Source organism: Paramisgurnus dabryanus, chromosome 9 (assembly GCF_030506205.2).
Source record: "Paramisgurnus dabryanus chromosome 9, PD_genome_1.1, whole genome shotgun sequence".
Classification (NCBI taxonomy): domain Eukaryota; kingdom Metazoa; phylum Chordata; class Actinopteri; order Cypriniformes; family Cobitidae; genus Paramisgurnus; species Paramisgurnus dabryanus.
Genome location: NC_133345.1, coordinates 282,501 through 307,500, shown reverse-complemented (window position 1 = coordinate 307,500; position 25,000 = coordinate 282,501). Strand labels below are relative to the sequence as shown.

At 40.8% G+C, this 25,000-nt stretch overlaps 34 non-coding genes and 14 pseudogenes across 34 annotated transcripts in view; all 48 read left to right on the top strand.

The window, feature by feature from the left end:
- Positions 1-110, top strand: part of LOC135759221 (5S ribosomal RNA) — a 119-nt gene extending 9 nt beyond the window's left edge. Inside the window, exon 1 of the ribosomal RNA XR_010536773.1 lies at positions 1-110. This exon is cut by the window's left edge and continues 9 nt beyond it. This is a non-coding gene — a ribosomal RNA (5S ribosomal RNA).
- A 120-nt stretch (positions 111-230) lies between these two features.
- LOC135759448 (5S ribosomal RNA) lies at positions 231-349 on the top strand (annotated as a pseudogene).
- A 117-nt stretch (positions 350-466) lies between these two features.
- On the top strand, positions 467-585 carry LOC135759670 (5S ribosomal RNA). The gene has a single exon (XR_010536944.1). It is a non-coding gene; the product is annotated as a 5S ribosomal RNA (ribosomal RNA).
- A 126-nt stretch (positions 586-711) lies between these two features.
- On the top strand, positions 712-830 carry LOC135759182 (5S ribosomal RNA). Its single transcript, XR_010536736.1, has one exon. It is a non-coding gene; the product is annotated as a 5S ribosomal RNA (ribosomal RNA).
- Positions 831-950: 120 nt separating this feature from the next.
- On the top strand, positions 951-1,069 carry LOC135759769 (5S ribosomal RNA). The gene has a single exon (XR_010537043.1). It is a non-coding gene; the product is annotated as a 5S ribosomal RNA (ribosomal RNA).
- Positions 1,070-1,189: 120 nt separating this feature from the next.
- LOC135759371 (5S ribosomal RNA) lies at positions 1,190-1,308 on the top strand (annotated as a pseudogene).
- A 121-nt stretch (positions 1,309-1,429) lies between these two features.
- On the top strand, positions 1,430-1,548 carry LOC135759238 (5S ribosomal RNA; annotated as a pseudogene).
- Positions 1,549-1,673: 125 nt separating this feature from the next.
- On the top strand, positions 1,674-1,792 carry LOC135759977 (5S ribosomal RNA). The gene has a single exon (XR_010537245.1). It is a non-coding gene; the product is annotated as a 5S ribosomal RNA (ribosomal RNA).
- Positions 1,793-9,653: 7,861 nt separating this feature from the next.
- Positions 9,654-9,772, top strand: LOC135759669 (5S ribosomal RNA). Its single transcript, XR_010536943.1, has one exon. It is a non-coding gene; the product is annotated as a 5S ribosomal RNA (ribosomal RNA).
- Positions 9,773-9,899: 127 nt separating this feature from the next.
- Positions 9,900-10,018, top strand: LOC135759280 (5S ribosomal RNA; annotated as a pseudogene).
- Positions 10,019-10,134: 116 nt separating this feature from the next.
- Positions 10,135-10,253, top strand: LOC135759447 (5S ribosomal RNA; annotated as a pseudogene).
- Positions 10,254-10,374: 121 nt separating this feature from the next.
- On the top strand, positions 10,375-10,493 carry LOC135759861 (5S ribosomal RNA). The gene has a single exon (XR_010537132.1). It is a non-coding gene; the product is annotated as a 5S ribosomal RNA (ribosomal RNA).
- Positions 10,494-10,619: 126 nt separating this feature from the next.
- On the top strand, positions 10,620-10,738 carry LOC135759293 (5S ribosomal RNA; annotated as a pseudogene).
- A 120-nt stretch (positions 10,739-10,858) lies between these two features.
- LOC135759370 (5S ribosomal RNA) lies at positions 10,859-10,977 on the top strand (annotated as a pseudogene).
- A 121-nt stretch (positions 10,978-11,098) lies between these two features.
- LOC135759929 (5S ribosomal RNA) lies at positions 11,099-11,217 on the top strand. The gene has a single exon (XR_010537197.1). It is a non-coding gene; the product is annotated as a 5S ribosomal RNA (ribosomal RNA).
- A 126-nt stretch (positions 11,218-11,343) lies between these two features.
- On the top strand, positions 11,344-11,462 carry LOC135759914 (5S ribosomal RNA). Its single transcript, XR_010537183.1, has one exon. It is a non-coding gene; the product is annotated as a 5S ribosomal RNA (ribosomal RNA).
- A 125-nt stretch (positions 11,463-11,587) lies between these two features.
- LOC135759668 (5S ribosomal RNA) lies at positions 11,588-11,706 on the top strand. The gene has a single exon (XR_010536942.1). It is a non-coding gene; the product is annotated as a 5S ribosomal RNA (ribosomal RNA).
- Positions 11,707-11,831: 125 nt separating this feature from the next.
- LOC135759249 (5S ribosomal RNA) lies at positions 11,832-11,950 on the top strand (annotated as a pseudogene).
- Positions 11,951-12,069: 119 nt separating this feature from the next.
- LOC135759932 (5S ribosomal RNA) lies at positions 12,070-12,188 on the top strand. Its single transcript, XR_010537200.1, has one exon. It is a non-coding gene; the product is annotated as a 5S ribosomal RNA (ribosomal RNA).
- Positions 12,189-12,308: 120 nt separating this feature from the next.
- Positions 12,309-12,427, top strand: LOC135759404 (5S ribosomal RNA; annotated as a pseudogene).
- Positions 12,428-18,314: 5,887 nt separating this feature from the next.
- On the top strand, positions 18,315-18,433 carry LOC135759667 (5S ribosomal RNA). The gene has a single exon (XR_010536941.1). It is a non-coding gene; the product is annotated as a 5S ribosomal RNA (ribosomal RNA).
- Positions 18,434-18,558: 125 nt separating this feature from the next.
- On the top strand, positions 18,559-18,677 carry LOC135759110 (5S ribosomal RNA). The gene has a single exon (XR_010536667.1). It is a non-coding gene; the product is annotated as a 5S ribosomal RNA (ribosomal RNA).
- Positions 18,678-18,803: 126 nt separating this feature from the next.
- On the top strand, positions 18,804-18,922 carry LOC135759666 (5S ribosomal RNA). Its single transcript, XR_010536940.1, has one exon. It is a non-coding gene; the product is annotated as a 5S ribosomal RNA (ribosomal RNA).
- A 125-nt stretch (positions 18,923-19,047) lies between these two features.
- LOC135759215 (5S ribosomal RNA) lies at positions 19,048-19,166 on the top strand. The gene has a single exon (XR_010536768.1). It is a non-coding gene; the product is annotated as a 5S ribosomal RNA (ribosomal RNA).
- Positions 19,167-19,292: 126 nt separating this feature from the next.
- Positions 19,293-19,411, top strand: LOC135759430 (5S ribosomal RNA; annotated as a pseudogene).
- Positions 19,412-19,531: 120 nt separating this feature from the next.
- On the top strand, positions 19,532-19,650 carry LOC135759768 (5S ribosomal RNA). The gene has a single exon (XR_010537042.1). It is a non-coding gene; the product is annotated as a 5S ribosomal RNA (ribosomal RNA).
- A 120-nt stretch (positions 19,651-19,770) lies between these two features.
- LOC135759456 (5S ribosomal RNA) lies at positions 19,771-19,889 on the top strand (annotated as a pseudogene).
- Positions 19,890-20,010: 121 nt separating this feature from the next.
- Positions 20,011-20,129, top strand: LOC135759665 (5S ribosomal RNA). Its single transcript, XR_010536939.1, has one exon. It is a non-coding gene; the product is annotated as a 5S ribosomal RNA (ribosomal RNA).
- Positions 20,130-20,254: 125 nt separating this feature from the next.
- LOC135759128 (5S ribosomal RNA) lies at positions 20,255-20,373 on the top strand. The gene has a single exon (XR_010536685.1). It is a non-coding gene; the product is annotated as a 5S ribosomal RNA (ribosomal RNA).
- A 125-nt stretch (positions 20,374-20,498) lies between these two features.
- LOC135759109 (5S ribosomal RNA) lies at positions 20,499-20,617 on the top strand. The gene has a single exon (XR_010536666.1). It is a non-coding gene; the product is annotated as a 5S ribosomal RNA (ribosomal RNA).
- A 126-nt stretch (positions 20,618-20,743) lies between these two features.
- On the top strand, positions 20,744-20,862 carry LOC135759820 (5S ribosomal RNA). Its single transcript, XR_010537092.1, has one exon. It is a non-coding gene; the product is annotated as a 5S ribosomal RNA (ribosomal RNA).
- A 113-nt stretch (positions 20,863-20,975) lies between these two features.
- Positions 20,976-21,094, top strand: LOC135759663 (5S ribosomal RNA). Its single transcript, XR_010536938.1, has one exon. It is a non-coding gene; the product is annotated as a 5S ribosomal RNA (ribosomal RNA).
- A 125-nt stretch (positions 21,095-21,219) lies between these two features.
- On the top strand, positions 21,220-21,338 carry LOC135759662 (5S ribosomal RNA). The gene has a single exon (XR_010536937.1). It is a non-coding gene; the product is annotated as a 5S ribosomal RNA (ribosomal RNA).
- A 125-nt stretch (positions 21,339-21,463) lies between these two features.
- Positions 21,464-21,582, top strand: LOC135759660 (5S ribosomal RNA). The gene has a single exon (XR_010536935.1). It is a non-coding gene; the product is annotated as a 5S ribosomal RNA (ribosomal RNA).
- A 125-nt stretch (positions 21,583-21,707) lies between these two features.
- LOC135759108 (5S ribosomal RNA) lies at positions 21,708-21,826 on the top strand. The gene has a single exon (XR_010536665.1). It is a non-coding gene; the product is annotated as a 5S ribosomal RNA (ribosomal RNA).
- A 126-nt stretch (positions 21,827-21,952) lies between these two features.
- On the top strand, positions 21,953-22,071 carry LOC135759659 (5S ribosomal RNA). Its single transcript, XR_010536934.1, has one exon. It is a non-coding gene; the product is annotated as a 5S ribosomal RNA (ribosomal RNA).
- Positions 22,072-22,196: 125 nt separating this feature from the next.
- On the top strand, positions 22,197-22,315 carry LOC135759214 (5S ribosomal RNA). The gene has a single exon (XR_010536767.1). It is a non-coding gene; the product is annotated as a 5S ribosomal RNA (ribosomal RNA).
- Positions 22,316-22,441: 126 nt separating this feature from the next.
- Positions 22,442-22,560, top strand: LOC135759429 (5S ribosomal RNA; annotated as a pseudogene).
- Positions 22,561-22,680: 120 nt separating this feature from the next.
- LOC135759767 (5S ribosomal RNA) lies at positions 22,681-22,799 on the top strand. The gene has a single exon (XR_010537041.1). It is a non-coding gene; the product is annotated as a 5S ribosomal RNA (ribosomal RNA).
- Positions 22,800-22,919: 120 nt separating this feature from the next.
- LOC135759455 (5S ribosomal RNA) lies at positions 22,920-23,038 on the top strand (annotated as a pseudogene).
- A 121-nt stretch (positions 23,039-23,159) lies between these two features.
- On the top strand, positions 23,160-23,278 carry LOC135759658 (5S ribosomal RNA). Its single transcript, XR_010536933.1, has one exon. It is a non-coding gene; the product is annotated as a 5S ribosomal RNA (ribosomal RNA).
- Positions 23,279-23,403: 125 nt separating this feature from the next.
- LOC135759127 (5S ribosomal RNA) lies at positions 23,404-23,522 on the top strand. The gene has a single exon (XR_010536684.1). It is a non-coding gene; the product is annotated as a 5S ribosomal RNA (ribosomal RNA).
- A 125-nt stretch (positions 23,523-23,647) lies between these two features.
- Positions 23,648-23,766, top strand: LOC135759106 (5S ribosomal RNA). The gene has a single exon (XR_010536663.1). It is a non-coding gene; the product is annotated as a 5S ribosomal RNA (ribosomal RNA).
- A 126-nt stretch (positions 23,767-23,892) lies between these two features.
- On the top strand, positions 23,893-24,011 carry LOC135759818 (5S ribosomal RNA). The gene has a single exon (XR_010537090.1). It is a non-coding gene; the product is annotated as a 5S ribosomal RNA (ribosomal RNA).
- Positions 24,012-24,132: 121 nt separating this feature from the next.
- LOC135759657 (5S ribosomal RNA) lies at positions 24,133-24,251 on the top strand. The gene has a single exon (XR_010536932.1). It is a non-coding gene; the product is annotated as a 5S ribosomal RNA (ribosomal RNA).
- A 125-nt stretch (positions 24,252-24,376) lies between these two features.
- LOC135759656 (5S ribosomal RNA) lies at positions 24,377-24,495 on the top strand. Its single transcript, XR_010536931.1, has one exon. It is a non-coding gene; the product is annotated as a 5S ribosomal RNA (ribosomal RNA).
- Positions 24,496-24,620: 125 nt separating this feature from the next.
- Positions 24,621-24,739, top strand: LOC135759928 (5S ribosomal RNA). Its single transcript, XR_010537196.1, has one exon. It is a non-coding gene; the product is annotated as a 5S ribosomal RNA (ribosomal RNA).
- A 125-nt stretch (positions 24,740-24,864) lies between these two features.
- Positions 24,865-24,983, top strand: LOC135759284 (5S ribosomal RNA; annotated as a pseudogene).
- The last annotated feature ends 17 nt before the right edge of the window (positions 24,984-25,000 follow it).

The following is a 25,000-nucleotide window of genomic DNA, read 5'->3' as shown; positions in this document are numbered from 1 at the left end:
CACACCACCCTGAGCACGCCCGCTCTCGTCTGATCTCGGAAGCCAAGCAGGGTCGGGCCTGTTTAGTACTTGGATGGGAGACCGCCTGGGAATACCTGGTGCTGTAAGCATTTAATTAATTAATTATTTATGTCATTTTTCCCATGAATGCGTCCTTTCTGTAAGCGTTCTCCCATGGCATGGCGTTGCCACATTAGTTTTGAAGTGTCTCTCGAATCGAGTCAGCACTCGCTTACGGCCACACCACCCTGAGCAAGCCCGCTCTCGTCTGATCTCGGCAGCCAAGCAGGGTCGGGCCTGGTTAGTACTTGGATGGGAGACCGCCTGGGAATACCAGGTTCTGTAAGCATTTAATTAATTAATTATGTCATTTTTTCCCATGAATGCGATCTTTCTGTAAGCGTTCACTGATGTCATGGCGTTGCCACATAAGTCTTGAAGTGTCTATCGAAGCGAGTCAGCACTCGCTTACGGCCACACCACCCTGAGCACGCCCGCTCTCGTCTGATCTCGGAAGCCAAGCAGGGTCGGGCCTGGTTAGTACTTGGATGGGAGACCGCCTGGGAATACCAGGTGCTGTAAGCATTTAATTAATTAATTATTTTTTTTATGTCATTTTTTCCCATGATTGCGTCCTTTCTGTAACCATTTACCGATGTCATTGCGTTGCCACATTAGCCTTGAAGTGTCTCTCGAATCGAGTCAGCACTCGTTTACGGCCACACCACCCTGAGCACGCCCGCTCTCGTCTGATCTCGGAAGCCAAGCAGGGTCGGGCCTGGTTAGTACTTGGATGGGAGACCGCCTGGGAATACCTGGTGCTGTAAGAATTTAATTAATTAATTATTTACGTCATTTTTCCCATGAATGCGTCCTTTCTGTAAGCGTTCTCCCATGGCATGGCGTTGCCACATTAGTTTTGAAGTGTCTCTCGAATCAAGTCCGCACTCGCTTACGGCCACACCACCCTGAGCACGCCCGCTCTCGTCTGATCTCGGAAGCCAAGCAGGGTCGGGCCTGGTTAGTACTTGGATGGGAGACCGCCTGGGAATACCTGGTGCTGTAAGCATTTAATTAATTAATTATTTATGTCATTTTTCCCATGAATGCGTCCTTTCTGTAAGCGTTCTCCCATGGCATGGCGTTGCCACATTAGTTTTGAAGTGTCTCTCGAATCGAGTCAGCACTCGCTTACGGCCACACCACCCTGAGCAAGCCCGCTCTCGTCTGATCTCGGAAGCCAAGCAGGGTCGGGCCTGGTTAGTACTTGGATGGGAGACCGCCTGGGAATACCAGGTTCTGTAAGCATTTAATTAATTAATTATTTATGTCATTTTTTCCCATGAATGCGATCTTTCTGTAAGCGTTCACTGATGTCATGGCGTTGCCACATAAGTCTTGAAGTGTCTATCGAAGCGAGTCAGCACTCGCTTACGGCCACACCACCCTGAGCACGCCCACTCTCGTCTGATCTCGGAAGCCAAGCAGGGTCGGGCCTGATTAGTACTTGGATGGGAGACCGCCTGGGAATACCAGGTGCTGTAAGCATTTAATTAATTAATAATTTTTTTATGTCATTTTTTCCCATGAATGCGTCCTTTCTGTAAGCGTTCTCCCATGGCATGGCGTTGCCACATTAGTTTTGAAGTGTCTCTCGAATCAAGTCCGCACTCGCTTACGGCCACACCACCCTGAGCACGCCCGCTCTCGTCTGATCTCGGAAGCCAAGCAGGGTCGGGCCTGGTTAGTATTTGGATGGGAGACCGCCTGGGAATACCAGGTGCTGTAAGCATTTAATTAATTAAATATTTATTTATGTCATATTTTCCCATGAATGCGTCCTTTCTGTAAGCGTTCTCCCATGGCATGGCGTTGCCACATTAGTTTTGAAGTGTCTCTCGAATCGAGTCTGCACTCGCTTACGGCCACACCACCCTGAGGGCGCTATTGAGCAATCAGGAAGTGAGTTGGCTGCAGTAGAGAGAGGAAGGCTCTCTCATTGTTTATGTTTGTTAGTGTTTGTAGTTTTTTTTATATCGATTGAGTTTTGTTTGTTAGTGATTTTTTTGTTTTGTTTAAACCACCTAACAGCAGCTTTTGGCTGGCTGGAGGGTGGTTAAATCGTGATTTTTCGTGGTTTTGTTTGTTTGTTTTTGTTTTTCGTGTTTGTTTTTCATTTGAAATGGACGGACCTACGGCTAATGACCTGGAAATGGCGGCGGGGAAACGGAACGGCAATGACACTGGACCTGAACATCGACCACGAGCTGGAAACCAAAAGGATTCAGGTGTTAGGAATTTTGAGCAAAGGAAATACATGAAGGAAGCAACAGTGATTGTAAATGTGGACAATGCTAATGGAGTAAAGGCGGAGGATATAATTAAAGTGATAGCAGAGAAAATTGGAGAAGGAAACGTTCTGGCAGTAAGACCAAGACAAAATAAGGAATATGAACTGACCCTGGAGAAGGAGGAAATGTGTGATGAGTTAATGGATGGACTAATGATAAAAGGAACAAACTGTGAGGTGAGGAGATTACAAATCAGAGAATATGTTGTTTCCTTCATGCATTTGCCTGTTTACCTGGAGGATAACGAAATTTTAGAAAAATTGCAAGGTTGGGGCGTTTTGCCAATATCAAAAATTAAAAGAAGGCTGTATCCGGGCACTGGAATCGAGGACGGGACAAGGTTTGCGAGAGTGAGGTTCCCCAAGGAAGTGGTTTCACTCCCATACAGCACGAAGCTGGAAACAGCGGAAGGGCCGCAATATTTTAGGGTGATGCACAGCCATCAGGTGAAAACCTGTCGGCTGTGCATGAGCCCAGACCATCTAATGAAAGATTGCCCTGATTTTAAGTGCTACAAATGTGAGGAGAGGGGACATTTCGCAAGGGACTGTAACACTGTTAAGTGCCCGGACTGCCAAGACTATTTAAATAAATGTGAGTGTTGGATGGATGGAGGAGAAGGAGGATCACAAAAACAGGTGGACAGTCAAATGCATGAAGGGAACGATGGAGAAGAAAATGAAAATGAAGAACAACAACACACTGATGGAGCAAATGAAATGGAAAAAGGGAATAACCATAGAGGAACAGACAACAAAGGACATAGAAGTGGAAAATGAGAAGGACAATTCACAAGGAGATGATGGTACATGGACACCAATTGAAATTTCTGCAAGTTTTACAAGTCTTTTAGATACGATGGACAAAGAAGGACAAAATGAGATAGTAGAGAGCAGCGGGATTGACAATAAAGAAATGGAAGAAGCAGCAGTATTGGAGAAAAGCAGAGACGGAAGAGCACAAACAAGAAGAAGAGCATTAAAGGTAACACCAAATGTACAGTTTGCTAGGAAAAAAGTGATGAAAAAAGGACAAAAGAAATGTGTAAATAGGTATGAAGTTTTAAAGGGCCTGGAGGAGATGAAGTGAGACAATGGTTTTTAGGTATTTAATTTTTCTTTTAATGGTTTTAAGTTGTGTGACTTTTAATGCAAGAGGACTGCTGGACGTGAGAAAATTTGAAAAAGTAATTGAAAGATGTAAACATGAAGATATCATTGCACTACAAGAAACGAACTGGAAAGAGAATGTGATGAAGGATTTTCAAAGGAGATGGGCTGGAGGAATTTTATATAACAATGGTAATGGAAGATTTGGAAGAGGAGTTGCTTTTTTAATGAAAGAGGAGGTTTTTAAAAGAAGCAAAATTGTATATAAAGACAATATAGGAAAATGTATGATTGTAGAGACAAAATATGACGAAAAGGAAATGGTTATAGTAAATGTACATGCACCAACAGAAGAGAAGGAAAAAAAAGATTTTTTTTATGTTTTAAGAGGTTTTTTAAAGAAATATAAAGAAATTGTAATGATGGGGGATTTTAATACAGTTTTTAGTAAACAAGATATGGCAGAGGGAATGGTTTTTAAAAGTGATGCGGGGAGAAAAGAATTAAAGTTTTTAATGGAAGAAAATAAAATGATTGATGTATGGAGAGAAAGGAACGAAACAAAAAAAGAGTTTTCAAGACGACAAATAGTGGGACAGTTTGTGTGCAAAACAAGAATTGATTTTATTTTATGTAATAGGAATGTGGAAAATTTTATTGAAAAGATTAAGTATGAAGAAACAAGTTTAAGTGATCATAAGTTCTTATTTTTTAAAATTAATTGGGACAAAATACAAAGAGGGCCAGGGTTATGGGTTTTAAATACAGAGATTCTTAAAAATAAAGATTATGTTTCAGAAATCAAACAAATTATAGAAAGAGAAAAGGAAAGTAAAATGTATGAAGAGAGTAAGACAATATGGTGGGAAAACGTAAAGTTTTTAATAAAAAAATTCTCAATTAAATACTGTAGCCTAATACAAAAATGTAAGAGTTATAAGAAAAAAGAAATGAAAACAGACTTAGAAAAAGAACTAGCTAAAGAAAACAAAGACATACAAAAGATAAGAGAAATTGAGGAAAGATTAAAGGAAATAGAGGAAAAAGAATATGAAGGAGCAAGATTAAGAAGTAAAGCAAAATATATGGTGGAGGGTGAGAAATGTACAAAGTTTTATTTTGACCTAGAGAAAAAGAAAGGAAAAGCAGAGATTGTAAAGGAGATAAGAGGGAAAAATGGGGAAATCGTACAAGGAAATGAAATTATTCTAAAAGAAATTAAGGCCTTTTATGAGGACCTTTTCAGTACTCAAGGTGAAGAGGAGAAAGAAAAAAAACAATTATTAAATCTAATAAAAGCAAAATTAAGTAAAGAAGATAAAGATGTATGTGACCATGATTTCAGAGAAGAAGAGATTGAACAAGCAATAGATCAACTAAACAGAAAGAAGAGTCCGGGAATAGATGGTTTGGGGAGTGAATTTTACAAATGTTTTAAAGGGGTTTTAACAAAGATTTTAAAGGAGGTTTTTAAGGAAATTTTTGAAAAAGAGGAAGTAAATGAAAGGATGAGAATAGGTTTGATGAAAATTATATATAAAAGGAAAGGGGAGAGGGTAGACTCATGGGCGGAAATCCCGGGGGGGTCGGGGGGGACAGGACCCCCCCTATCTGAGGGTTGTCCCCCCTAAATTATCATTAGAATATGTGTATTGAAAATAATTTAATGATTTATAATACTTAAACTAGTTGTGTAAGAAGTGAAACAATACAAATGCAAACGGAGCAACAACAAAAAAACGTTTTAAATATTTGGATTCCCCCTCCCTTGCCTCACAGTGGTTTGGTCCACTGCCCACGCCCCTTTTACCTCACCACCACACATTCCGGTGGTAGAGAAGTGTACGGAGCCGACGCGTTAATAAGCTATATACAATACAACGTTTCCCATCACTTATCAGTTTATCCTCATATGTTTTAAAACTGGACTATTTTGACATATAAACATGAACATATTTCGTTTTCTGAGAACAGAAGCAGATAAACGATCAAGAAAACATTTTTATGCATTCATGCAGAGGTGAGGCAGAGCTGAAAGTAACAAATTACATTTACTCACCTTGCTGTAACTGAGTTTTTTGTGTACTTTTACTTTGAGTAGTTTTTAAAATCTGTACTTTACTTTTACTTAAGTATGTTTAAAGTATTGTTGGTTACTTCGCTACATGTTAAATCATATCCGTTACTGAGTAAAAATAAATAAAAAAGTAAGGTGATAAAGACGCGCCACGGTCGGATGATTGATTGATGGGCGGGGGAACGCGCAAAAAGAACCATGGAGAGGGACGAGACAGGCGCAGGCTAATGCAGACCCTCAATTCAATTCTTACGAAAGAAACCCCTGGCCATTGACGCAAAGCGATTGTTTCATTCAGGTAGGGTTCATGCTCTTGAGTACGGAGTTTGAGAATTGCCGACCGTGTTTAACCGCTAATTTGCACGATGCATTTTTAATACATGCGCATTATCTTCCGAGGTCTAGCAGCTTCGCGTCAAGTCAAACAACTTGAGAACGTCCTCGAGAATGCGCAGATCATTAGACATTGCAGAGAGAGAGAGAGCGCGAGAGAGATAGATTGAAAGACATCAGGTACACAGGTCTGGGAGCTAATAAACGTGTAAAGGATGTATAGTGTATAGCCATGGCACTCATCTCATTATATGTTCATTTATGTATATAGTTTAATAACAATGTATGTTACCAGCAATACATCAATTACAACCTTCATATAATGATTGTATTTACTAGCTGCTGACCTCATATTATTTTTGCTTCAAAAGTGCATAACTCACCTGTAAAAATCATTAAATAATTCCATAAATGTTTCTTAGTTATAAAAAGCTTTTTATTTTATTAACATTTGTTATTGCACTTTAATTGTAGAGATGTTTACAATTAAAAACATAGTTTGAGATGTATATATCCTTCCTTTGTGAACTATACTAGAAACCTCTCCCCGCTGTAAAAAAGTAACTCTTAAAATTAAAATGACTTTTTACTTGAGTAGATTTTTAGACCAGTAACTTTACTTTTACTTAAGTAAAATATTATTAAAGTAACTTTACTTTTACTTAAGTAACATATTATTAAAGTAACTTTACTATTACTTAAGTAGAAAATTGTATTACTCTTTTCACCTCTGCATTCATATGTATTAAAATTAAATTTGCGTCCGTTCATAGAGAAAGAGAAACGTTTTCTATCTGTACCCATTTCCTTGCAAGTACAATTTTGCCTGTATTATTGGTGTCCCCTTCAAAAATTGTTCTTGAAAAATTTTATGTTTATTGTCCCCCCCAACATTTAGATGAGATTTTCGCCCCTGGGTAGACTTAAAGAACTATAGACCAATTTCAATGTTGAACACAGATTTTAAAATTATAGCAAAGGTTTTAGCAAATAGACTGAAGGAAGTGATGCCAACTATAATAAAAACAAATCAAGCATATGCAGTCAAAGGAAGAGACATAGCTGACATAACAATGAGTATAAGGGACATGATATGGTACATAAAACAAGAAAATAAGGATGGGTACATAATCAGTTTAGATTTTGAAAAAGCTTTGATAGGGTGGAACATGGTTTTTTATTTGATGTTTTAAAGAGTTTTGGTTTTGGGAAGAATTTTATCAAATGGATTAAAATCTTATACAAGGGGGCTTTGACAAAAATTAAATGCAATGGGTTTTTAACTGAATGTTTTAAAATTACGAGATCAATACGGCAAGGTTGTCCACTCTCGGCACTGTTATATTCACTTGTATCAGAACCACTGGGATTAGCTATAAAGGAAAATACAAAAATAACAGGAATTGAGATTGAGGGAATTATGTCTGAAGGGAAAGTTTTTCAGTATGCAGATGACACAACAATAATTGTAAATAGGAAAGAAAGTGTACAAGAGGCCATGAATGTTGTCAAGAAATTTTGTAAAGCATCAGGAGGTAAAGTTAATGAGGATAAAACAGTGTACATGAGGTTTGGCAAAGCTGTGCCTTTAAATGATTATTTTAATTTTAAAGAGGAAGAAGAAATGAAAATTTTAGGACTTTTATTGGGGAAAAATGAGAAAAAAACAAGAGATGAAATGTGGGAACAACTGATATCAGGAATAGAAAGAAAAATAAACTTTTGGAAATTAAGAACTTTAAGCTTGAAGGGGAAGGTTTTAACTTTTAATGTTTTAATGGTTTCTAAATTGTGGTATGTTTTATACTTATCTGAAATGCCAATATGGATAGAAAAGAGGTTGAAGAAATGTTTTCTTGATTTTATTTGGAACGGCAAACCGCCAAGAATAGCTTACAACACGATTTTAGGGGATATAGAAAAAGGCGGTCTAGGATTAATGGATGTAGAACAAAGGAAAAACAGTCTAAGAGTAAAAGCAGTTAAAAAGTATTTACAAGAAGAAAACAAGGCAGAATGGAAGAAAACAATGAAATATTTTTTAAACAGATGTGAAAATTTTAACATGGAGGATGGAATTTTATGGATGAAAACGAAAAATTGGATGACAGAGAGAATACCTGGATTTTATAGAGAATTGCTTAGTGCTTGGGGGAAGTTTTTAACAAATATTGAATATGACCCACGAGGAAGAGAAAACATTTTAAATCAACCTCTGTTCTTGAACAACAAGGTTTTAAAACAAGACAAAGTCATTTATTTTAAGAAATGGATGGAAGTGGGAATAACTAAAGTAAAAGATGTAATGTATGAAGTGAAAGAAGGTTTCTTACCTGTACAATGTGTGTATGATGCAATGGATGAGGCAAAAGAGGAATACAGCAAACAAGAAATTATAAACAAGTATGAAGTAATTAAACAAGCTATACCCAAAGAGTGGATTAAAAGAATAGAAAATATGGAAAAGGAAAAAGAACAGAAAGACATTCAAGTGATTTTGGATGAAAAAGTATACACTCTCAAAGAATGCAGTATTAAGATGTTTTATTGCTTTTTCAGAGACAGTGTTTTTAAAGAACCTATTGTAAATCGCTTCTGGCTACATAAATTTGTGAATTTAAAACAGGAAGATATATGGAGAAACATGAGGGGAAGATGTGTAGAAACAAGACTGGAGTCCTTGGAGTACACAATAAGACATAAAGTGGTATTTACTGATGTGATTTTAAACAAAATAGGAATGGAACAAAGTGCGATGTGTAAAGTATGTCACGAAAGAGAAGAAGGAATTGTACATTTGTTTTTGAACTGCAAAGAATTGGACTCTTTTTTAAACAAATGTAAGGACATAATCAAAGAATTGGACGAACAATGGAATGAGAATGAAATGGAATGGAATAGATTGGTGATGTTTGGTTGGAAAAGGAAAAGTCAAAACATGAAATTTATTAATTTATGTGTAATGTTAATGAAAAGTGCAATATGGGAACGACGAACTGCAGCAAAAAAAGAAAAAATTGTAATTGATGTATGGACTGTTTTTAAAAGAAAAACTGAAATGTACATGGAAAGATTGTATGCCTATTTTAAACATGAGAATATGTTAGAAGCTTTTTACAATGTTTTTACGCCCAAGGTTTGCAGTATTTTAGAGGGTTTAAAGTGGAGATTGCCAGATGTTACGGGACACATTTTTACATAATTTTAAAGGTTTTCTTTCTCATTGTTCTTTTATGTAACTATTTAACTTCATGGTAGTGTATAGTTGATGTTTTTTTGTGTAAAACAAATGGTTTTGTATGAAATGCTTTGTAATTGTTAGAAAAATTATTCAATAAAAAAAAAAAAAAAAAAAAGCACGCCCGCTCTCGTCTGATCTCGGAAGCCAAGCAGGGTCGGGCCTGGTTAGTACTTGGATGGGAGACCGCCTGGGAATAACAGGTGCTGTAAGCATTTAATTAATTAAATATTTATTTATGTCATTTTTTCCCATGAATGCGTCCTTTCTGTAAGCATTTACCGATGTCATTAAAAAAAAAAAAAAAAAAAAAAAAAAAAAAAGCACGCCCGCTCTCGTCTGATCTCGGAAGCCAAGCAGGGTCGGGCCTGGTTAGTACTTGGATGGGAGACCGCCTGGAAATACCAGGTGCTGTAAGCATTTAATTAATTAATTATTTTTTTATGTCATTTTTTCCCATGAATGCGATCTTTCTGTAAGCGTTCACTGATGTCATGGCGTTGCCACATAAGTCTTGAAGTGTCTATCGAAGCGAGTCAGCACTTGCTTACGGCCACACCACCCTGAGCACGCCCGCTCTCGTCTGATCTCGGAAGCCAAGCAGGGTCGGGCCTGGTTAGTACTTGGATGGGAGACCGCCTGGGAATACCAGGTGCTGTAAGCATTTAATTAATTAATTATTTTTTTTTATGTCATTTTTTCCCATGAATGCGTCCTTTCTGTAACCATTTACCGATGTCATTGCGTTGCCACATTAGCCTTGAAGTGTCTCTCGAATCGAGTCAGCACTCGTTTACGGCCACACCATCCTGAGCACGCCCGCTCTCGTCTGATCTCGGAAGCGAAGCAGGGTCGGGCCTGGTTAGTACTTGGATGGGAGACCGCCTGGGAATACCTGGTGCTGTAAGAATTTAATTAATTATTTATGTCATTTTTCCCATGAATGCGTCCTTTCTGTAAGCATTCTCCCATGGCATGGCGTTGCCACATTAGTTTTGAAGTGTCTCTCGAATCGAGTCAGCACTCGCTTACGGCCACACCACCCTGAGCAAGCCCGCTCTCGTCTGATCTCGGCAGCCAAGCAGGGTCGGGCCTGGTTAGTACTTGGATGGGAGACCGCCTGGGAATACCAGGTTCTGTAAGCATTTAATTAATTAAATATTTATGTCATTTTTTCCCATGAATGCGATCTTTCTGTAAGCGTTCACTGATGTCATGGCGTTGCCACATAAGTCTTGAAGTGTCTATCGAAGCGAGTCAGCACTCGTTTACGGCCACACCACCCTGAGCACGCCCGCTCTCGTCTGATCTCGGAAGCCAAGCAGGGTCGGGCCTGGTTAGTACTTGGATGGGAGACCGCCTGGGAATACCAGGTGCTGTAAGCATTTAATTAATTAATTATTTTTTTTATGTCATTTTTTCCCATGAATGCGTCCTTTCTGTAACCATTTACCGATGTCATTGCGTTGCCACATTAGCCTTGAAGTGTCTCTCGAATCGAGTCAGCACTCGTTTACGGCCACACCACCCTGAGCACGCCCGCTCTCGTCTGATCTCGGAAGCCAAGCAGGGTCGGGCCTGTTTAGTACTTGGATGGGAGACCGCCTGGGAATACCTGGTGCTATAAGCATTTAATTAATTAATTATTTATGTCATTTTTCCCATGAATGCGTCCTTTCTGTAAGCGTTCTCCCATGGCATGGCGTTGCCACATTAGTTTTGAAGTGTCTCTCGAATCGAGTCAGCACTCGCTTACGGCCACACCACCCTGAGCAAGCCCGCTCTCGTCTGATCTCGGAAGCCAAGCAGGGTCGGGCCTGGTTAGTACTTGGATGGGAGACCGCCTGGGAATACCAGGTTCTGTAAGCATTTAATTAATTAATTATTTATGTCATTTTTTCCCATGAATGCGATCTTTCTGTAAGCGTTCACTGATGTCATGGCGTTGCCACATAAGTCTTGAAGTGTCTATCGAAGCGAGTCAGCACTCGCTTACGGCCACACCACCCTGAGCACGCCCGCTCTCGTCTGATCTCGGAAGCCAAGCAGGGTCGGGCCTGGTTAGTACTTGGATGGGAGACCGCCTGGGAATACCAGGTGTTGTAAGCATTTAATTAATTAATAATTTTTTTTATGTCATTTTTTCCCATTAATGCGTCCTTTCTGTAACCATTTACCGATGTCATTGCGTTGCCACATTAGCCTTGAAGTGTCTCTCGAATCGAGTCAGCACTCGCTTACGGCCACACCACCCTGAGCACGCCCGCTCTCGTATGATCTCGGAAGCCAAGCAGGGTCGGGCCTGGTTAGTACTTGGATGGGAGACCGCCTGGGAATACCAGGTGCTGTAAGCATTTAATTAATTAATTATTTTTTTATGTCATTTTTTCCCATGAATGCGATCTTTCTGTAAGCGTTCACTGATGTCATGGCGTTGCCACATAAGTCTTGAAGTGTCTATCGAAGCGAGTCAGCACTCGCTTACGGCCACACCACCCTGAGCACGCCCGCTCTCGTCTGATCTCGGAAGCCAAGCAGGGTCGGGCCTGGTTAGTACTTGGATGGGAGACCGCCTGGGAATACCAGGTGCTGTAAGCATTTAATTAATTAATTATTTTTTTATGTCATTTTTTCCCATGAATGCGTCCTTTCTGTAACCATTTACCGATGTCATTGCGTTGCCACATTAGCCTTGAAGTGTCTCTCGAATCGAGTCAGCACTCGTTTACGGTCACACCACCCTGAGCACGCCCGCTCTCGTCTGATCTCGGAAGCCAAGCAGGGTCGGGCCTGGTTAGTACTTGGATGGGAGACCGCCTGGGAATACCTGGTGCTGTAAGAATTTAATTAATTAATTATTTATGTCATTTTTCCCATGAATGCGTCCTTTCTGTAATGTTCTCCCATGGCATGGCGTTGCCACATTAGTTTTGAAGTGTCTCTCGAATCAAGTCCGCACTCGCTTACGGCCACACCACCCTGAGCACGCCCGCTCTCGTATGATCTCGGAAGCCAAGCAGGGTCGGGCCTGGTTAGTACTTGGATGGGAGACCGCCTGGGAATACCTGGTGCTGTAAGCATTTAATTAATTAATTATTTATGTCATTTTTCCCATGAATGCGTCCTTTCTGTAAGCGTTCTCCCATGGCATGGCGTTGCCACATTAGTTTTGAAGTGTCTCTCGAATCGAGTCAGCACTCGCTTACGGCCACACCACCCTGAGCACGCCCGCTCTCGTCTGATCTCGGAAGCCAAGCAGGGTCGGGCCTGGTTAGTACTTGAATTGGAGACAGCCTGGGAATACCAGGTTCTGTAAGCATTTAATTAATTAATTATTTATGTCATTTTTTCTTATGAATGCGATCTTTCTGTAAGCGTTCACTGATGTCATGGCGTTGCCACATAAGTCTTGAAGTGTCTATCGAAGCGAGTCAGCACTCGCTTACGGCCACACCACCCTGAGGGCGCTATTGAGCAATCAGGAAGTGAGTTGGCTGCAGTAGAGAGAGGAAGGCTCTCTCATTGTTTATGTTTGTTAGTGTTTGTAGTTTTTTTTATATCGATTGAGTTTTGTTTGTTAGTGATTTTTTTGTTTTGTTTAAACCACCTAACAGCAGCTTTTGGCTGGCTGGAGGGTGGTTAAATCGTGATTTTTCGTGGTTTTGTTTGTTTGTTTTTGTTTTTCGTGTTTGTTTTTCATTTGAAATGGACGGACCTACGGCTAATGACCTGGAAATGGCGGCGGGGAAACGGAAACGCAATGACACTGGACCTGAACATCGACCACGAGCTGGAAACCAAAAGGATTCAGGTGTTAGGAATTTTGAGCAAAGGAAATACATGAAGGAAGCAACAGTGATTGTAAATGTGGACAATGCTAATGGAGTAAAGGCGGAGGATATAATTAAAGTGATAGCAGAGAAAATTGGAGAAGGAAACGTTCTGGCAGTAAGACCAAGACAAAATAAGGAATATGAACTGACCCTGGAGAAGGAGGAAATGTGTGATGAGTTAATGGATGGACTAATGATAAAAGGAACAAACTGTGAGTTGAGGAGATTACAAATCAGAGAATATGTCGTTTCCTTCATGCATTTGCCTGTTTACCTGGAGGATAACAAAATTTTAGAAAAATTGCAAGGTTGGGGCGTTTTGCCAATATCAAAAATTAAAAGAAGGCTGTATCCCGGCACTGGAATCGAGGACGGGACAAGGTTTGCGAGAGTGAGGTTCCCCAAGGAAGTGGTTTCACTCCCATACAGCACGAAGCTGGAAACAGCGGAAGGGCCGCAATATTTTAGGGTGATGCACAGCCATCAGGTGAAAACCTGTCGGCTGTGCATGAGCCCAGACCATCTAATGAAAGATTGCCCTGATTTTAAGTGCTACAAATGTGAGGAGAGGGGACATTTCGCAAGGGACTGTAACACTGTTAAGTGCCCGGACTGCCAAGACTATTTAAATAAATGTGAGTGTTGGATGGATGGAGGAGAAGGAGGATCACAAAAACAGGTGGACAGTCAAATGCATGAAGGGAACGATGGAGAAGAAAATGAAAATGAAGAACAACAACACACTGATGGAGCAAATGAAATGGAAAAGGGAATAACCATAGAGGAACAGACAACAAAGGACATAGAAGTGGAAAATGAGAAGGACAATTCACAAGGAGATGATGGTACATGGACACCAATTGAAATTTCTGCAAGTTTTACAAGTCTTTTAGATACGATGGACAAAGAAGGACAAAATGAGATAGTAGAGAGCAGCGGGATTGACAATAAAGAAATGGAAGAAGCAGCAGTATTGGAGAAAAGCAGAGACGGAAGAGCACAAACAAGAAGAAGAGCATTAAAGGTAACACCAAATGTACAGTTTGCTAGGAAAAAAGTGATGAAAAAAGGACAAAAGAAATGTGTAAATAGGTATGAAGTTTTAAAGGGCCTGGAGGAGATGAAGTGAGACAATGGTTTTTAGGTATTTAATTTTTCTTTTAATGGTTTTAAGTTGTTTGACTTTTAATGCAAGAGGACTGCTGGACGTGAGAAAATTTGAAAAAGTAATTGAAAGATGTAAACATGAAGATATCATTGCACTACAAGAAACGAACTGGAAAGAGAATGTGATGAAGGATTTTCAAAGGAGATGGGCTGGAGGAATTTTATATAACAATGGTAATGGAAGATTTGGAAGAGGAGTTGCTTTTTTAATGAAAGAGGAGGTTTTTAAAAGAAGCAAAATTGTATATAAAGACAATATAGGAAAATGTATGATTGTAGAGACAAAATATGACGAAAAGGAAATGGTTATAGTAAATGTACATGCACCAACAGAAGAGAAGGAAAAAAAAGATTTTTTTTATGTCTTAAGAGGTTTTTTAAAGAAATATAAAGAAATTGTAATGATGGGGGATTTTAATACAGTTTTTAGTAAACAAGATATGGCAGAGGGAATGGTTTTTAAAAGTGATGCGGGGAGAAAAGAATTAAAGTTTTTAATGGAAGAAAATAAAATGATTGATGTATGGAGAGAAAGGAACGAAACAAAAAAAGAGTTTTCAAGACGACAAATAGTGGGACAGTTTGTGTGCAAAACAAGAATTGATTTTATTTTATGTAATAGGAAGTGGAAAATTTTATTGAAAAGATTAAGTATGAAGAAACAAGTTTAAGTGATCATAAGTTCTTATTTTTTAAAATTAATTGGGACAAAATACAAAGAGGGCCAGGGGTATGGGTTTTAAATACAGAGATTCTTAAAAATAAAGATTATGTTTCAGAAATCAAACAAATTATAGAAAGAGAAAAGGAAAGTAAAATGTATGAAGAGAGTAAGACAATATGGTGGGAAAACGTAAAGTTTTTAATAAAAAAATTCTCAATTAAATACTGTAGCCTAATACAAAAATGTAAGAGTTATAAGAAAAAAGAAATGAAAACAGACTTAGAAAAAGAACTAGCTAAAGAAAACAAAGACATACAAAAGATAAGAGAAATTGAGGAAAGATTAAAGGAAATAGAGGAAAAAGAATATGAAGGAGCAAGATTAAGAAGTAAAGCAAAATATATGGTGGAGGGTGAGAAATGTACAAAGTTTTATTTTGACCTAGAGAAAAAGAAAGGAAAAGCAGAGATTGTAAAGGAGATAAGAGGGAAAAATGGGGAAATCGTACAAGGAAATGAAATTATTCTAAAAGAAATTAAGGCCTTTTATGAGGACCTTTTCAGTACTCAAGGTGAAGAGGAGAAAGAAAAAAAACAATTATTAAATCTAATAAAAGCAAAATTAAGTAAAGAAGATAAAGATGTATGTGACCATGATTTCAGAGAAGAAGAGATTGAACAAGCAATAGATCAACTAAACAGAAAGAAGAGTCCGGGAATAGATGGTTTGGGGAGTGAATTTTACAAATGTTTTAAAGGGGTTTTAACAAAGATTTTAAAGGAGGTTTTTAAGGAAATTTTTGAAAAAGAGGAAGTAAATGAAAGGATGAGAATAGGTTTGATGAAAATTATATATAAAAGGAAAGGGGAGAGGGTAGACTTAAAGAACTATAGACCAATTTCAATGTTGAACACAGATTTTAAAATTATAGCAAAGGTTTTAGCAAATAGACTGAAGGAAGTGATGCCAACTATAATAAAAACAAATCAAGCATATGCAGTCAAAGGAAGAGACATAGCTGACATAACAATGAGTATAAGGGACATGATATGGTACATAAAACAAGAAAATAAGGATGGGTACATAATCAGTTTAGATTTTGAAAAAGCTTTTGATAGGGTGGAACATGGTTTTTTATTTGATGTTTTAAAGAGTTTTGGTTTTGGGAAGAATTTTATCAAATGGATTAAAATCCTATACAAGGGGGCTTTGACAAAAATTAAATGCAATGGGTTTTTAACTGAATGTTTTAAAATTACGAGATCAATACGGCAAGGTTGTCCACTCTCGGCACTGTTATATTCACTTGTATCAGAACCACTGGGATTAGCTATAAAGGAAAATACAAAAATAACAGGAATTGAGATTGAGGGAATTATGTCTGAAGGGAAAGTTTTTCAGTATGCAGATGACACAACAATAATTGTAAATAGGAAAGAAAGTGTACAAGAGGCCATGAATGTTGTCAAGAAATTTTGTAAAGCATCAGGAGGTAAAGTTAATGAGGATAAAACAGTGTACATGAGGTTTGGCAAAGCTGTGCCTTTAAATGATTATTTTAATTTTAAAGAGGTAGAAGAAATGAAAATTTTAGGACTTTTATTGGGGAAAAATGAGAAAAAAACAAGAGATGAAATGTGGGAACAACTGATATCAGGAATAGAAAGAAAAATAAACTTTTGGAAATTAAGAACTTTAAGCTTGAAGGGGAAGGTTTTAACTTTGAATGTTTTAATGGTTTCTAAATTGTGGTATGTTTTATACTTATCTGAAATGCCAATATGGATAGAAAAGAGGTTGAAGAAATGTTTTCTTGATTTTATTTGGAACGGCAAACCGCCAAGAATAGCTTACAACACGATTTTAGGGGATATAGAAAAAGGCGGTCTAGGATTAATGGATGTAGAACAAAGGAAAAACAGTCTAAGAGTAAAAGCAGTTAAAAAGTATTTACAAGAAGAAAACAAGGCAGAATGGAAGAAAACAATGAAATATTTTTTAAACAGATGTGAAAATTTTAACATGGAGGATGGAATTTTATGGATGAAAACGAAAAATTGGATGACAGAGAGAATACCTGGATTTTATAGAGAATTGCTTAGTGCTTGGGGGAAGTTTTTAACAAATATTGAATATGACCCACGAGGAAGAGAAAACATTTTAAATCAACCTCTGTTCTTGAACAACAAGGTTTTAAAACAAGACAAAGTCATTTATTTTAAGAAATGGATGGAAGTGGGAATAACTAAAGTAAAAGATGTAATGTATGAAGTGAAAGAAGGTTTCTTACCTGTACAATGTGTGTATGATGCAATGGATGAGGCAAAAGAGGAATACAGCAAACAAGAAATTATAAACAAGTATGAAGTAATTAAACAAGCTATACCCAAAGAGTGGATTAAAAGAATAGAAAATATGGAAAAGGAAAAAGAACAGAAAGACATTCAAGTGATTTTGGATGAAAAAGTATACACTCTCAAAGAATGCAGTATTAAGATGTTTTATTGCTTTTTCAGAGACAGTGTTTTTAAAGAACCTATTGTTAATCGCTTCTGGCTACATAAATTTGTGAATTTAAAACAGGAAGATATATGGAGAAACATGAGGGGAAGATGTGTAGAAACAAGACTGGAGTCCTTGGAGTACACAATAAGACATAAAGTGGTATTTACTGATGTGATTTTAAACAAAATAGGAATGGAACAAAGTGCGATGTGTAAAGTATGTCACGAAAGAGAAGAAGGAATTGTACATTTGTTTTTGAACTGCAAAGAATTGGACTCTTTTTTAAACAAATGTAAGGACATAATCAAAGAATTGGACGAACAATGGAATGAGAATGAAATGGAATGGAATAGATTGGTGATGTTTGGTTGGAAAAGGAAAAGTCAAAACATGAAATTTATTAATTTATGTGTAATGTTAATGAAAAGTGCAATATGGGAACGACGAACTGCAGCAAAAAAAGAAAAAATTGTAATTGATGTATGGACTGTTTTTAAAAGAAAAACTGAAATGTACATGGAAAGATTGTATGCCTATTTTAAACATGAGAATATGTTAGAAGCTTTTTACAATGTTTTTACGCCCAAGGTTTGCAGTATTTTAGAGGGTTTAAAGTGGAGATTGCCAGATGTTACGGGACACATTTTTACATAATTTTAAAGGTTTTTTTCCTCATTGTTCTTTTATGTAACTATTTAACTTCATGGTAGTGTATATTTGATGTTTTTTTGTGTAAAACAAATGGTTTTGTATGAAATGCTTTGTAATTGTTAGAAAAATTATTCAATAAAAAAAAAAAAAAAAAAAAAAAAAAAGCACGCCCGCTCTCGTCTGATCTCGGAAGCCAAGCAGGGTCGGGCCTGATTAGTACTTGGATGGGAGACCGCCTGGGAATACCAGGTGCTGTAAGCATTTAATTAATTAATAATTTTTTTATGTCATTTTTTCCCATGAATGCGTCCTTTCTGTAAGCGTTCTCCCATGGCATGGCGTTGCCACATTAGTTTTGAAGTGTCTCTCGAATCAAGTCCGCACTCGCTTACGGCCACACCACCCTGAGCACGCCCGCTCTCGTCTGATCTCGGAAGCCAAGCAGGGTCGGGCCTGGTTAGTACTTGGATGGGAGACCGCCTGGGAATACCAGGTGCTGTAAGCATTTAATTAATTAAATATTTATTTATGTCATATTTTCCCATGAATGCGTCCTTTCTGTAAGCGTTCTCCCATGGCATGGCGTTGCCACATTAGTTTTGAAGTGTCTCTCGAATCGAGTCTGCACTCGCTTACGGCCACACCACCCTGAGCACGCCCGCTCTCGTCTGATCTCGGAAGCCAAGCAGGGTCGGGCCTGGTTAGTACTTGGATGGGAGACCGCCTGGAAATACCAGGTGCTGTAAGCATTTAATTAATTAATAATTTTTTTTATGTCATTTTTTCCCATGAATGCGTCCTTTCTGTAACCATTTACCGATGTCATTGCGTTGCCACATTAGCCTTGAAGTGTCTCTCGAATCGAGTCAGCACTCGCTTACGGCCACACCACCCTGAGCACGCCCGCTCTCGTCTGATCTCGGAAGCCAAGCAGGGTCGGGCCTGGTTAGTACTTGGATGGGAGACCGCCTGGGAATACCAGGTGCTGTAAGCATTTAATTAATTAATTATTTTTTTATGTCATTTTTTCCCATGAATGCGATCTTTCTGTAAGCGTTCACTGATGTCATGGCGTTGCCACATAAGTCTTGAAGTGTCTATCGAAGCGAGTCAGCACTCGCTTACGGCCACACCACCCTGAGCACGCCCGCTCTCGTCTGATCTCGGAAGCCAAGCAGGGTCGGGCCTTGTTAGTACTTGGATGGGAGACCGCCTGGGAATACCAGGTGCTGTAAGCATTTAATTAATTAATTATTTTTTCTATGTCATTTTTTCCCATGAATGCGTCCTTTCTGTAACCATTTACCGATGTCATTGCGTTGCCACATTAGCCTTGAAGTGTCTCTCGAATCGAGTCAGCACTCGTTTACGGCCACACCACCCTGAGCACGCCCGCTCTCGTCTGATCTCGGAAGCCAAGCAGGGTCGGGCCTGGTTAGTACTTGGATGGGAGACCGCCTGGGAATACCTGGTTCTGTAAGAATTTAATTAATTAATTATTTATGTCATTTTTCCCATGAATGCGTCCTTTCTGTAAGCATTCTCCCATGGCATGGCGTTGCCACATTAGTTTTGAAGTGTCTCTCGAATCAAGTCCGCGCTCGCTTACGGCCACACCACCCTGAGCACGCCCGCTCTCGTCTGATCTCGGAAGCCAAGCAGGGTCGGGCCTGGTTAGTACTTGGATGGGAGACCGCCTGGGAATACCTGGTGCTGTAAGCATTTAATTAATTAATTATTTATGTCATTTTTCCCATGAATGCGTCCTTTCTGTAAGCGTTCTCCCATGGCATGGCGTTGCCACATTAGTTTTGAAGTGTCTCTCGAATCGAGTCAGCACTCGCTTGCGGCCACACCACCCTGAGCAAGCCCGCTCTCGTCTGATCTCGGAAGCCAAGCAGGGTCGGGCCTGGTTAGTACTTGGATGGGAGACCGCCTGGGAATACCAGGTTCTGTAAGCATTTAATTAATTAATTATTTATGTCATTTTTTCCCATGAATGCGATCTTTCTGTAAGCGTTCACTGATGTCATGGCGTTGCCACATAAGTCTTGAAGTGTCTATCGAAGCGAGTCAGCACTCGCTTACGGCCACACCACCCTGAGCACGCCCGCTCTCGTCTGATCTCGGAAGCCAAGCAGGGTCGGGCCTGGTTAGTACTTGGATGGGAGACCGCCTGGGAATACCAGGTGCTGTAAGCATTTAATTAATTAATAATTTTTTTATGTCATTTTTTCCCATGAATGCGTCCTTTCTGTAAGCGTTCTCCCATGGCATGGCGTTGCCACATTAGTTTTGAAGTGTCTCTCGAATCAAGTCCGCACTCGCTTACGGGCACACCACCCTGAGCACGCCCGCTCTCGTCTGATCTCGGAAGCCAAGCAGGGTCGGGCCTGGTTAGTACTTGGATGGGAGACCGCCTGGGAATACCAGGTGCTGTAAGCATTTAATTAATTAAATATTTATTTATGTCATATTTTCCCATGAATGCGTCCTTTCTGTAAGCGTTCTCCCATGGCATGGCGTTGCCACATTAGTTTTGAAGTGTCTCTCGAATCGAGTCTGCACTCGCTTACGGCCACACCACCCTGAGCACGCCCGCTCTCGTCTGATCTCGGAAGCCAAGCAGGGTCGGGCCTGGTTAGTACTTGGATGGGAGACCGCCTGGAAATACCAGGTGCTGTAAGCATTTAATTAATTAATAATTTTTTTTATGTCATTTTTTCCCATGAATGCGTCCTTTCTGTAACCATTTACCGATGTCATTGCGTTGCCACATTAGCCTTGAAGTGTCTCTCGAATCGAGTCAGCACTCGCTTACGGCCACACCACCCTGAGCACGCCCGCTCTCGTCTGATCTCGGAAGCCAAGCAGGGTGGGGCCTGGTTAGTACTTGGATGGGAGACCGCCTGGGAATACCAGGTGCTGTAAGCATTTAATTATTTATGTCATTTTTTCCCATGAATGCGATCTTTCTGTAAGCGTTCACTGATGTCATGGCGTTGCCACTTAAGTCTTGAAGTGTCTATCGAAGCGAGTCAGCACTAGCTTACGGCCACACCACCCTGAGCACGCCCGCTCTCGTCTGATCTCGGAAGCCAAGCAGGGTCGGGCCTGGTTAGTACTTGGATGGGAGACCGCCTGGGAATACCAGGTGCTGTAAGCATTTAATTAATTAATAATTTTTTTATGTCATTTTTTCCCATGAATGCGTCCTTTCTGTAAGCGTTCTCCCATGGCATGGCGTTGCCACATTAGTTTTGAAGTGTCTCTCGAATCAAGTCCGCACTCGCTTACGGCCACACCACCCTGAGCACGCCCGCTCTCGTCTGATCTCGGAAGCCAAGCAGGGTCGGGCCTGGTTAGTACTTGGATGGGAGACCGCCTGGGAATACCAGGTGCTGTAAGCATTTAATTAATTAAATATTTATTTATGTCATATTTTCCCATGAATGCGTCCTTTCTGTAAGCGTTCTCCCATGGCATGGCGTTGCCACATTAGTTTTGAAGTGTCTCTCGAATCAAGTCCGCACTCGCTTACGGCCACACCACCCTGAGCACGCCCGCTCTCGTCTGATCTCGGAAGCCAAGCAGGGTCGGGCCTGGTTAGTACTTGGATGGGAGACCGCCTGGGAATACCAGGTGCTGTAAGCATTTAATTAATTAAATATTTATTTATGTCATATTTTCCCATGAATGCGTCCTTTCTGTAAGCGTTCTCCCATGGCATGGCGTTGCCACATTAGTTTTGAAGTGTCTCTCGAATCGAGTCTGCACTCGCTTACGGCCACACCACCCTGAGCACGCCCGCTCTCGTCTGATCTCGGAAGCCAAGCAGGGTCGGGCCTGGTTAGTACTTGGATGGGAGACCGCCTGGAAATACCAGGTGCTGTAAGCATTTAATTAATTAATAATTTTTTTTATGTCATTTTTTCCCATGAATGCGTCCTTTCTGTAACCATTTACCGATGTCATTGCGTTGCCACATTAGCCTTGAAGTGTCTCTCGAATCGAGTCAGCACTCGCTTACGGCCACACCACCCTGAGCACGCCCGCTCTCGTCTGATCTCGGAAGCCAAGCAGGGTCGGGCCTGGTTAGTACTTGGATGGGAGACCGCCTGGGAATACCAGGTGCTGTAAGCATTTAATTAATTAATTATTTTTTTATGTCATTTTTTCCCATGAATGCGATCTTTCTGTAAGCGTTCACTGATGTCATGGCGTTGCCACATAAGTCTTGAAGTGTCTATCGAAGCGAGTCAGCACTCGCTTACGGCCACACCACCCTGAGCACGCCCGCTCTCGTCTGATCTCGGAAGCCAAGCAGGGTCGGGCCTTGTTAGTACTTGGATGGGAGACCGCCTGGGAATACCAGGTGCTGTAAGCATTTAATTAATTAATTATTTTTTCTATGTCATTTTTTCCCATGAATGCGTCCTTTCTGTAACCATTTACCGATGTCATTGCGTTGCCACATTAGCCTTGAAGTGTCTCTCGAATCGAGTCAGCACTCGTTTACGGCCACACCACCCTGAGCACGCCCGCTCTCGTCTGATCTCGGAAGCCAAGCAGGGTCGGGCCTGGTTAGTACTTGGATGGGAGACCGCCTGGGAATACCTGGTTCTGTAAGAATTTAATTAATTAATTATTTATGTCATTTTTCCCATGAATGCGTCCTTTCTGTAAGCATTCTCCCATGGCATGGCGTTGCCACATTAGTTTTGAAGTGTCTCTCGAATCAAGTCCGCGCTCGCTTACGGCCACACCACCCTGAGCACGCCCGCTCTCGTCTGATCTCGGAAGCCAAGCAGGGTCGGGCCTGGTTAGTACTTGGATGGGAGACCGCCTGGGAATACCTGGTGCTGTAAGCATTTAATTAATTAATTATTTATGTCATTTTTCCCATGAATGCGTCCTTTCTGTAAGCGTTCTCCCATGGCATGGCGTTGCCACATTAGTTTTGAAGTGTCTCTCGAATCGAGTCAGCACTCGCTTGCGGCCACACCACCCTGAGCAAGCCCGCTCTCGTCTGATCTCGGAAGCCAAGCAGGGTCGGGCCTGGTTAGTACTTGGATGGGAGACCGCCTGGGAATACCAGGTTCTGTAAGCATTTAATTAATTAATTATTTATGTCATTTTTTCCCATGAATGCGATCTTTCTGTAAGCGTTCACTGATGTCATGGCGTTGCCACATAAGTCTTGAAGTGTCTATCGAAGCGAGTCAGCACTCGCTTACGGCCACACCACCCTGAGCACGCCCGCTCTCGTCTGATCTCGGAAGCCAAGCAGGGTCGGGCCTGGTTAGTACTTGGATGGGAGACCGCCTGGGAATACCAGGTGCTGTAAGCATTTAATTAATTAATAATTTTTTTATGTCATTTTTTCCCATGAATGCGTCCTTTCTGTAAGCGTTCTCCCATGGCATGGCGTTGCCACATTAGTTTTGAAGTGTCTCTCGAATCAAGTCCGCACTCGCTTACGGGCACACCACCCTGAGCACGCCCGCTCTCGTCTGATCTCGGAAGCCAAGCAGGGTCGGGCCTGGTTAGTACTTGGATGGGAGACCGCCTGGGAATACCAGGTGCTGTAAGCATTTAATTAATTAAATATTTATTTATGTCATATTTTCCCATGAATGCGTCCTTTCTGTAAGCGTTCTCCCATGGCATGGCGTTGCCACATTAGTTTTGAAGTGTCTCTCGAATCGAGTCTGCACTCGCTTACGGCCACACCACCCTGAGCACGCCCGCTCTCGTCTGATCTCGGAAGCCAAGCAGGGTCGGGCCTGGTTAGTACTTGGATGGGAGACCGCCTGGAAATACCAGGTGCTGTAAGCATTTAATTAATTAATAATTTTTTTTATGTCATTTTTTCCCATGAATGCGTCCTTTCTGTAACCATTTACCGATGTCATTGCGTTGCCACATTAGCCTTGAAGTGTCTCTCGAATCGAGTCAGCACTCGCTTACGGCCACACCACCCTGAGCACGCCCGCTCTCGTCTGATCTCGGAAGCCAAGCAGGGTGGGGCCTGGTTAGTACTTGGATGGGAGACCGCCTGGGAATACCAGGTGCTGTAAGCATTTAATTAATTAATTATTTATGTCATTTTTTCCCATGAATGCGATCTTTCTGTAAGCGTTCACTGATGTCATGGCGTTGCCACTTAAGTCTTGAAGTGTCTATCGAAGCGAGTCAGCACTCGCTTACGGCCACACCACCCTGAGCACGCCCGCTCTCGTCTGATCTCGGAAGCCAAGCAGGGTCGGGCCTGGTTAGTACTTGGATGGGAGACCGCCTGGGAATACCAGGTGCTGTAAGCATTTAATTAATTAATAATTTTTTTATGTCATTTTTTCCCATGAATGCGTCCTTTCTGTAAGCGTTCTCCCATGGCATGGCGTTGCCACATTAGTTTTGAAGTGTCTCTCGAATCAAGTCCGCACTCGCTTACGGCCACACCACCCTGAGCACGCCCGCTCTCGTCTGATCTCGGAAGCCAAGCAGGGTCGGGCCTGGTTAGTACTTGGATGGGAGACCGCCTGGGAATACCAGGTGCTGTAAGCATTTAATTAATTAAATATTTATTTATGTCATATTTTCCCATGAATGCGTCCTTTCTGTAAGTGTTCTCCCATGGCATGGCGTTGCCACATTAGTTTTGAAGTGTCTCTCGAATCGAGTCTGCACTCGCTTACGGCCACACCACCCTGAGCACGCCCGCTCTCGTCTGATCTCGGAAGCCAAGCAGGGTCGGGCCTGGTTAGTACTTGGATGGGAGACCGCCTGGGAATACCAGGTGTTGTAAGCATTTAATTAATTAATAATTTTTTTATGTCATTTTTTCCCATGAATGCGTCCTTTCTGTAACCATTTACCGATGTCATTGCGTTGCCACATTAGCCTTGAAGTGTCTCTCGAATCGAGTCAGCACTCGCTTACGGCCACACCACCCTGAGCACGCCCGCTCTCGTCTGATCTCGGAAGCCAAGCAGGGTCGGTTCTGGTTAGTACTTGGATGGGAGACCGCCTGGGAATACCAGGTGCTGTAAGCATTTAATTAATTAATTAT